Raw genomic sequence first — 10,819 nt, 5'->3', positions numbered from 1 at the left:
CCCGGGTGGGCTATCTAAATAGGGGTCTGTCCCCGGGGATGTATTTAGATGGGGGTCTGTCCCCGGGTGGGCTATCTAAATAGGGGTCTGTCCCCGGGGATGTATTTAGATGGGCGTCTGTTCCCGGGGATTTATTTTGATGGTGGTCTGTCCCCGGGGATCTATTTAGATCGGGGTCTGTCCCCGGGGGGGGTACCTGGATGGGGGTCTGTCCCCAGGGGTCTATTTCGATGGGGGTCTGTCCCCGGGGGGGGGTATTTCGATGGGTGTCTGTCCCCGGGGGGGGTATTTAGATGGGGGTCTGTTCACGTCAGGTATTTGTACCAGGGGTACTATAAGGGTGTAATTAGATGGGGGTCTGTCCCCGGGTGGGCTATCTAAATAGGGTTCTGTCCAGGGGGACGTATTTAGATGCGGTCTGTCCCCGGGGATGTATTTAGATGGGGGTCTGTCCACGGGGCTGTATTTAGATGGTGGTCTGTCCCCGGGGATGTATTTAGATGGGGGTCTGTCCCCGGGGATGCATTTGTAACAGGGGTATTATAAGGGTATAATTAAGATGGGGGTCTGTCCCCGGGGGGTAGTTAGTTGGGAGTCTGTCCCCGGGGAGGTATCTACATGGGAGTCTGTCCCCGGCGGATTATCCAGATGGGAGTCTGTTATTGGCGGGGTATTTAGTTGGGAGTCTGTTCCTGGGGCGGTATTTAGATAGGACTCGGTCCTGGGGGGCTATCTAGATGGGAGTCTGTTCCTGGTGAGGTATCTAGATGGGAGTCGGTCCTGCGGGGGTATCTCGATGGGTTGTCTTGTAAAAGGGGGAAGGGGATAATTAGATGGGGTTCTGTTGCTGGGGGGGTGGAGTCTGTTCCTGGGGGGATATTTAGATGGGAGTCTGTTCCTGGGGGGGATATTTAGATGGAAGTCTGTTCCTGTGGGGGGTTATCGAGATTGGACTCGGTCCTGGGGGGGTATCTAGATGGGAGACTGTTCCTGGGGGGCATCTAGATGGGACTCGGTCCTGGGGGGGTATCTAGATTGGAGTATGTTACTGGGGGCGTATCTAGATGGGACTCGGTCCTTGGGGGGGGTATCTAGATGGGACTCGGTGCTGGGTGTGGTATCTCGATGAGACTCGGTCCTGGGGGGCTATCTAGATGGGAGTCTGTTCCTGGGGAGGTATCCAGATGGGAGTCCGGTCCTGGGGGGGTATCTAGATGGGACTCGGTCCTGGGGGGTATCTAGATGGGACTCGGTCCTGGGGGGGGGTATCTAGATGGATTGTCTTGAAACAGGGGGATGGGGATAATTCGATGGGGTCTGTTCCTGGGTCTGTTGATAGTGAGGGTATTAGATGGGGGTCAGTTAACAGGAGATATCAGATGAGGATTATTTAGATTGGGTGGGGGTCTGCACAAAAGGGGAATGTTATCCCGCGTGGGGGGTGGTGAAATATTGCAGGGGATAAAATTTACATAGTGGATATCAATTGCGGTTGGAGGAAATTTTGCAGGCGGGCGGGGGGGGGTGAAATTGCAGGGGGATATAATTGCGGGGGGGGAAATTGCGGGGGGATAAATTGGCGGGGGGATAAAATTGCGGGGGGATAAAATTGAGGGGGGGGAATTGCGGGGGGGGGAATTGCGGGGGGGAATTGCGGGGGGGAATTGCGGTGGGGGGAATTGCGGGGGGGAATTGCGGGGGGATAAAATTGCGGGGGATAAAATTGCGGGGGGATATAATTGCCCGGGTGGGAAATTGCCGGGGGGTTAGAAATTGCAGGGGGGGGGGGAAATTGCTGGGGGGGAAATTGCGGGGGGATAAAATTGCGGAGGGATAAGATTGCGGGGGATAAACTGCGGGGGGTGGGGAATTGCGGGGGGGGGAATTGCGGGGGAATAAAATTGTCGGGGGATAAAATTGCCGGGGGATGAAATTGCCGGGGGGCGAAATTGCCGGGGGGGGTAATTGCGGGGGGGGGTAAATTGCGGGGGGTGGGGAAATTGCGGGGGGGGGAAATTGCAAGGGGGGAAAATTGCGGGGTGGGAATAGCAGGGGGGGAATTGCGGGGGGATAAAATTGCGGGGGGGGGAAATTGCCGGTGGGGAATTGAGGGGGTGGGAATTGCGGTGGGGGAATTGCGGTGGGGGATTTGCGGGGGGGCTGTATTGCGGGGGGGGTGATTGACGGGGGCGGAAATTGCGGGGGGATAAAATTGCGGGGGTTTAGAAGTTGCAGGGGGGGTAAATTGCCGGGGGGATAAAATTGCCGGGGGGATAAAATTGCCGGGGGGGGGAAATTGCGGGGGGGGAAATTGCGGGGGGGAAATTGCGGTGGGGGAAATTGCGGGGGGCGGATAAATTGCGGCGGGGGATAGAAAAAGCAAGAGAGAAAAGATAGAAAGAGGTAAAGAAGGAGCAAAAAGATAGATAGAGAAAGAAAGAGCGAAAGGAAGGAGAATAAGAAAGATACAAAGAAGGGAGAGAAAAAGAATGAGAGAAACGATAGAAACAGACAGTCAGAAATAGAGAAAAGACAGAAAGTCAGAAAAACAGAAAAGACAAAGTCAGAAATAGAGAAAAGACAAACTCAGAGAAATAGGGAAAAGAGAAAGTCAGAAAAAGACAGAAAGTCAGAAAAACAGAAATAGAGAAAAGACAAAGTCAGAAAAAGACAAATACAGAAAAGACAAAGTCAGAAATAAAGAAAAGACAAAGTCAGAGAAATAGAGAAAAGACAAGGTCAGAGAAATAGAGAGAAGACAAAGTCAGAGAAATAGAGAAAAGACAAAGTCAGAAATACAGAAAAGACAAAGTCAGAGAAATAGAGAAAAGACAAAGTCAGAGAAATAGAGAAAAGACAAAGTCAGAAATACAGAAAAGACAAAGTTAGAGAAATACAGAAAAGACAAAGTTAGAGAAATACAGAAAAGACAAAGTAAGAGAAATACAGAAAAGACAAAGTCAGAAATACAGAAAAGATAAAGTCAGAAATACAGAAAAGTCAAAGTCAAAGAAATAGAGAACAGACAAAGTCAGAGAAATAGAGAAAAGACAAAGTCAGAGAAATAGAGAAAAGACAAAGTCAGAGAAATAGAGAAAAGACAAAGTCAGAAAAAGACGGAAAGTCAGAAACACAGAAAAGACAAAGTCAGAAGAAGACAAATACAGAAAAGACAAAGTCAGAGAAATAGAGAAAAGACAAAGTCAGAAAAAGACTGAAAGTCAGAAATACAGAAAAGACAAAGTCAGAAAAAGACAGAAAGTCAGAAATAGAGAAAAGACAAAGTCAGAAATACAGAAAAGACAAAGTGAGAGAAATACAGAAAAGACAAACTCAGAGAAATACAGAAAAGACAAACTAAGAGAAATAGAGAAAAGACAAAGTCAGAAATAGACAAAAGACAAAGTTAGAGAAATACAGAAAAGACAAACTCAGAGAAATAGAGAAAAGACAAAGTCAGAAATACCGAAAAGACAAAGTCAGAGAAATAGAGAAAAGACAGTCAGAGAAATAGAGAAAAGACAAAGTCAGAGAAATAGAGAAAAGACAAAGTCAGAAAAAGACAGAAAGTCAGAAACACAGAAAAGACAAAGTCAGAAAAAGACAAATACAGAAAAGACAAAGTCAGAGAAATAGAGAAAGGACAAAGACAGAAAAAGACCGAAAGTCCGAAATAAAGAAAAGACAAATTCAGAAATACCGAAAAGCCAAAGTCAGAGAAATAGAGAAAAGACAAAGTCAGAAATACTGAAAAGACAAAGTCAGAGAAATAGAGAAAAGACAAAGTCAGAGAAATAGAGAAAAGACAAAGTCAGAGAAATAGAGAAAAGACAAAGTCAGAAATACAGAAAAGACAAAGTCATAAAAAGACAGAAAGTCAGAAATACAGAAAAGACAAAGTCAGAAATACAGAAAAGACAAAGTGAGAGAAATACAGAAAAGACAAACTCAGAGAAATACAGAAAAGGCAAACTAAGAGAAATAGACAAAAGACAAAGTCAGAAATACAGAAAAGACAAAGTCAGAGAAATACAGAAAAGACAAACTCAGAGAAATAGAGAAAAGACAAAGTCAGAAATACAGAAAAGACAAAGTCAGAGAATTACGGAAAAGACAAACTCCGAGAAATAGAGAAAATACAAAGTCAGAAATAGAGAAAAGACAAAGTCAGAAATAGACAAAAGACAAAGTTAGAGAAATACAGAAAAGACAAACTCAGAGAAATAGAGAAAAGACAAAGTCAGAGAAATAGAGAAAAGACAAAGTCAGAGAAATAGAGAAAAGACAAAGTCAGAAAAAGACAGAAAGTCAGAAACACAGAAAAGACAAAGTCAGAAAAAGACAAATACAGAAAAGACAAAGTCAGAAATAGAGAAAAGACAAAGTTTGAGAAATACAGAAAAGACAAACTCAGAGAAATAGAGAAAAGACAAAGTCAGAGAAATAGTGAAAAGACAAAGTCAGAGAAATACAGAAAAGACAAAGTCAGAAATACAGAAAAGACAAAGTCAGAGAAATAGAGAAAAGACAAAGTCAGAGAAATAGAGAAAAGACAACGTCAGAAATACAGAAAAGACAAAGTTAGAGAAATACAGAAAAGACAAAGTTAGAGAAATACAGAAAAGACAAAGTAAGACAAATAGAGAAAAGACAAAGTCAGAAATACAGAAAAGATAAAGTCAGAAATACTGAAAAGACAAAGTCAAAGAAATAGAGAACAGACAAAGTCAGAGAAATAGAGAAAAGACAAAGTCAGAGAAATAGAGAAAAGACAAAGTCAGAGAAATAGAGAAAAGACAAAGTCAGAAAAAGACGGGAAGTCAGAAATACAGAAAAGACAAAGTCAGAAAAAGACAGAAAGTCAGAAATAGAGAAAAGACAAAGTCAGAAATACAGAAAAGACAAAGTGAGAGAAATACAGAAAAGACAAACTCAGAGAAATACAGAAAAGACAAACTAAGAGAAATAGAGAAAAGACAAAGTCAGAAATACAGAAAAGACAAAGTCAGAGAAATACAGAAAAGACAAACACAGAGAAATAGAGAAAAGACAAAGTCAGAAATACAGAAAAGACAAAGTCAGAGAATTACAGAAAAGACAAACTCCGAGAAATAGAGAAAATACAAAGTCAGAAATAGAGAAAAGACAAAGTCAGAAATAGACAAAAGACAAAGTTAGAGAAATACAGAAAAGACAAACTCAGAGAAATAGAGAAAAGACAAAGTCAGAAATACCGAAAAGACAAAGTCAGAGAAATAGAGAAAAGACAGTCAGAGAAATAGAGAAAAGACAAAGTCAGAGAAATAGAGAAAAGACAAAGTCAGAAAAAGACAGAAAGTCAGAAACACAGAAAAGACAAAGTCAGAAAAAGACAAATACAGAAAAGACAAAGTCAGAGAAATAGAGAAAGGACAAAGACAGAAAAAGACCGAAAGTCCGAAATAAAGAAAAGACAAATTCAGAAATACCGAAAAGCCAAAGTCAGAGAAATAGAGAAAAGACAAAGTCAGAAATACTGAAAAGACAAAGTCAGAGAAATAGAGAAAAGACAAAGTCAGAGAAATAGAGAAAAGACAAAGTCAGAGAAATAGAGAAAAGACAAAGTCAGAAATACAGAAAAGACAAAGTCATAAAAAGACAGAAAGTCAGAAATACAGAAAAGACAAAGTCAGAAATACAGAAAAGACAAAGTGAGAGAAATACAGAAAAGACAAACTCAGAGAAATACAGAAAAGGCAAACTAAGAGAAATAGACAAAAGACAAAGTCAGAAATACAGAAAAGACAAAGTCAGAGAAATACAGAAAAGACAAACTCAGAGAAATAGAGAAAAGACAAAGTCAGAAATACAGAAAAGACAAAGTCAGAGAATTACAGAAAAGACAAACTCCGAGAAATAGAGAAAATACAAAGTCAGAAATAGAGAAAAGACAAAGTTAGAGAAATACAGAAAAGACAAACTCAGAGAAATCGAGAAAAGACAAAGTCAGAGAAATAGAGAAAAGACAAAGTCAGAGAAATAGAGAAAAGACAAAGTCAGAAAAAGACAGAAAGTCAGAAACACAGAAAAGACAAAGTCAGAAAAAGACAAATACAGAAAAGACAAAGTCAGAAATAGAGAAAAGACAAAGTTTGAGAAATACAGAAAAGACAAACTCAGAGAAATAGAGAAAAGACAAAGTCAGAGAAATAGAGAAAAGACAAAGTCAGAGAAATAGAGAAAAGACAAAGTCAGAAAAAGACAGAAAGTCAGAAACACAGAAAAGACAAAGTCAGAAAAAGACAAATACAGAAAAGACAAAGACAGAGAAATACAGAAAAGTCAAACTCAGAGAAATAGAGAAAAGACAAACTCAGAAATAAAGAAAAGACAAAGTCAGAAAAAGACAGTAAGTCAGAAATAGAGAAAAGACAAAGTCAGTAATACAGAAAAGACAAAGTCAGAGAAATAGAGAAATGACAAAGTCAGAAAAAGACAGAAAGTCAGAAACACAGAAAAGACAAAGTCAGAAAAAGACAAATACAGAAAAGACAAAGTCAGAAATAGAGAAAAGACAAAGTTTGAGAAATACAGAAAAGACAAACTCAGAGAAATAGAGAAAAGACAAAGTCAGAGAAATAGAGAAAAGACAAAGTCAGAGAAATAGAGAAAAGACAAAGTCAGAAAAAGACAGAAAGTCAGAAACACAGAAAAGACAAAGTCAGAAAAAGACAAATACAGAAAAGACAAAGACAGAGAAATACAGAAAAGTCAAACTCAGAGAAATAGAGAAAAGACAAACTCAGAAATAAAGAAAAGACAAAGTCAGAAAAAGACAGTAAGTCAGAAATAGAGAAAAGACAAAGTCAGTAATACAGAAAAGACAAAGTCAGAGAAATACAGAAAAGACAAACTCAGAGAAATACAGAAAAGACAAACTAAGAGAAAAAGAGAAAAGACATAGTCAGAAATACAGAAAAGACAAACTCAGAGAAATAGAGAAAAGACAAAGTCAGAAATAGAGAAAAGACAAAGTCAGAAATAGAGAAAAGACAAAGTTAGAGAAATACAGAAAAGACAAAGTCAGAAAAAGACAGAGTCAGAAATACAGAAAAGACAAAGTCAGAAATACAGAAAAGACAAAGTCAGAGAAATACAGAAAAGACAAAGTCAGAAAGTCAGAAAAGACAAAGTCAGAAATGTAGAAAAGACAAAGTCAGAAATAGAGAAAAGACAAAGTCAGAAATAGAGAAAAGACAAAGTTAGAGAAATACAGAAAAGACAAAGTCAGAAAAAGACAGAGTCAGAAATACAGAAAAGACAAAGTCAGAGAAATAGAGAAAAGACATAGTCAGAAATACAGAAAAGACAAACTCAGAGAAATAGAGAAAAGACAAAGTCAGAAATAGAGAAAAGACAAAGTCAGAAATAGAGAAAAGACAAAGTTAGAGAAATAGAGAAAAGACAAAGTAAGAAAAAGACAGAGTCAGAAATACAGAAAAGACAAAGTCAGAAATACAGAAAAGACAAAGTCAGAGAAATACAGAAAAGACAAAGTCAGAAAGTCAGAAAAGACAAAGTCAGAAATGTAGAAAAGACAAAGTCAGAAATAGAGAAAAGACAAAGTCAGAAATAGAGAAAAGACAAAGTTAGAGAAATACAGAAAAGACAAAGTCAGAAAAAGACAGAGTCAGAAGTACAGAAAAGACAAAGTCAGAAATACAGAAAAGACAAAGTCAGAGAAATACAGAAAAGACAAAGTCAGAAAGTCAGAAAAGACAAAGTCAGAAATGTAGAAAAGGCAAAGTCAGAAATACAGAAAAGACAAAGTCAGAGAAATACAGAAAAGACACGCTCAGAGAAATAGTGAAAAGATAAACTCAGAAATAAAGAAAAGACAAAGTCAGAAAAAGACAGAAAGTCAGAAATACAGAAAAGACAAAGTCGGAAATACAGAAAAGACAAAGTCAGAGAAATAGAGAAAAGACAAAGTGAGAAATACAGAAAAGACAAAGTCAGAGAAATACAGAAAAGACAAAGTCAGAGAAATAGAGAAAAGACAAAGTCAGAGAAATACAGAAAAGACAAACTCAGAGAAATACAGAAAAGACAAAGTCAGAAATACAGAAAAGACAAAGTCAGAAATACAGAAAAGACAAAGTCAGAAATAGAGAAAAGAGAAAGTCAGAAAAAGACAGAAAGTCAGAAAAACAGAAATAGAGAAAAGACAAAGTCAGAAAAAGACAAATACAGAAAAGACAAAGTCAGAAATAAAGAAAAGACAAAGTCAGAGAAATAGAGAAAAGACAAGGCCAGAGAAATAGAGAAAAGACAAAGTCAGAGAAATAGAGAAAAGACAAAGTCGGAAATACAGAAAAGACAAAGTCAGAGAAATAGAGAACAGACAAAGTCAGAGAAATAGAGAAAAGACAAAGTCAGAAATACAGAAAAGACAAAGTTAGAGAAATACAGAAAAGACAAACTCAGAGAAATTGAGAAAAGACAAAGTCAGAAATACAGAAAAGATAAAGTCAGAAATACAGCAAAGACAAAGTCAAAGAAATAGAGAACAGACAAAGTCAGAGAAATAGAGAAAAGACAAAGTCAGAAAAAGACAGAGTCAGAAATACAGAAAAGACAAAGTCAGAAATACAGAAAAGACAAAGTCAGAGAAATACAGAAAAGACAAAGTCAGAAAGTCAGAAAAGACAAAGTCAGAAATGTAGAAAAGACAAAGTCAGAAATACAGAAAAGACAAAGTCAGAGAAATACAGAAAAGACAAGCTCAGAGAAATAGTGAAAAGATAAACTCAGAATTAAAGAAAAGACAAAGTCAGAAAAAGACAGAAAGTCAGAAATACAGAAAAGACAAAGTTAGAGAAATACAGAAAAGACAAAGTAAGAGAAATAGAGAAAAGACAAAGTCAGAAATACAGAAAAGATAAAGTCAGAAATACTGAAAAGACAAAGTCAAAGAAATAGAGAACAGACAAAGTCAGAGAAATAGAGAAAAGACAAAGTCAGAGAAATAGAGAAAAGACAAAGTCAGAGAAATAGAGAAAAGACAAAGTCAGAAAAAGACGGGAAGTCAGAAATACAGAAAAGACAAAGTCAGAAAAAGACAGAAAGTCAGAAATAGAGAAAAGACAAAGTCAGAAATACAGAAAAGACAAAGTGAGAGAAATACAGAAAAGACAAACTCAGAGAAATACAGAAAAGACAAACTAAGAGAAATAGAGAAAAGACAAAGTCAGAAATACAGAAAAGACAAAGTCAGAGAAATACAGAAAAGACAAACACAGAGAAATAGAGAAAAGACAAAGTCAGAAATACAGAAAAGACAAAGTCAGAGAATTACAGAAAAGACAAACTCCGAGAAATAGAGAAAATACAAAGTCAGAAATAGAGAAAAGACAAAGTCAGAAATAGACAAAAGACAAAGTTAGAGAAATACAGAAAAGACAAACTCAGAGAAATAGAGAAAAGACAAAGTCAGAAATACCGAAAAGACAAAGTCAGAGAAATAGAGAAAAGACAGTCAGAGAAATAGAGAAAAGACAAAGTCAGAGAAATAGAGAAAAGACAAAGTCAGAAAAAGACAGAAAGTCAGAAACACAGAAAAGACAAAGTCAGAAAAAGACAAATACAGAAAAGACAAAGTCAGAGAAATAGAGAAAGGACAAAGACAGAAAAAGACCGAAAGTCCGAAATAAAGAAAAGACAAATTCAGAAATACCGAAAAGCCAAAGTCAGAGAAATAGAGAAAAGACAAAGTCAGAAATACTGAAAAGACAAAGTCAGAGAAATAGAGAAAAGACAAAGTCAGAGAAATAGAGAAAAGACAAAGTCAGAGAAATAGAGAAAAGACAAAGTCAGAAATACAGAAAAGACAAAGTCATAAAAAGACAGAAAGTCAGAAATACAGAAAAGACAAAGTCAGAAATACAGAAAAGACAAAGTGAGAGAAATACAGAAAAGACAAACTCAGAGAAATACAGAAAAGGCAAACTAAGAGAAATAGACAAAAGACAAAGTCAGAAATACAGAAAAGACAAAGTCAGAGAAATACAGAAAAGACAAACTCAGAGAAATAGAGAAAAGACAAAGTCAGAAATACAGAAAAGACAAAGTCAGAGAATTACAGAAAAGACAAACTCCGAGAAATAGAGAAAATACAAAGTCAGAAATAGAGAAAAGACAAAGTTAGAGAAATACAGAAAAGACAAACTCAGAGAAATCGAGAAAAGACAAAGTCAGAGAAATAGAGAAAAGACAAAGTCAGAGAAATAGAGAAAAGACAAAGTCAGAAAAAGACAGAAAGTCAGAAACACAGAAAAGACAAAGTCAGAAAAAGACAAATACAGAAAAGACAAAGTCAGAAATAGAGAAAAGACAAAGTTTGAGAAATACAGAAAAGACAAACTCAGAGAAATAGAGAAAAGACAAAGTCAGAGAAATAGAGAAAAGACAAAGTCAGAGAAATAGAGAAAAGACAAAGTCAGAAAAAGACAGAAAGTCAGAAACACAGAAAAGACAAAGTCAGAAAAAGACAAATACAGAAAAGACAAAGACAGAGAAATACAGAAAAGTCAAACTCAGAGAAATAGAGAAAAGACAAACTCAGAAATAAAGAAAAGACAAAGTCAGAAAAAGACAGTAAGTCAGAAATAGAGAAAAGACAAAGTCAGTAATACAGAAAAGACAAAGTCAGAGAAATAGAGAAAAGACAAAGTCAGAAAAAGACAGAAAGTCAGAAACACAGAAAAGACAAAGTCAGAAAAAGACAAATACAGAAAAGACAAAGTCAGAAATAGAGAAAAGACAAAGTTTGAGAAATACA

Source organism: Heterodontus francisci, unplaced genomic scaffold (genome assembly GCF_036365525.1).
Source record: "Heterodontus francisci isolate sHetFra1 unplaced genomic scaffold, sHetFra1.hap1 HAP1_SCAFFOLD_172, whole genome shotgun sequence".
Lineage (NCBI taxonomy): Eukaryota > Metazoa > Chordata > Chondrichthyes > Heterodontiformes > Heterodontidae > Heterodontus > Heterodontus francisci.
Note: the sequence above shows the minus strand (reverse complement) of the source record.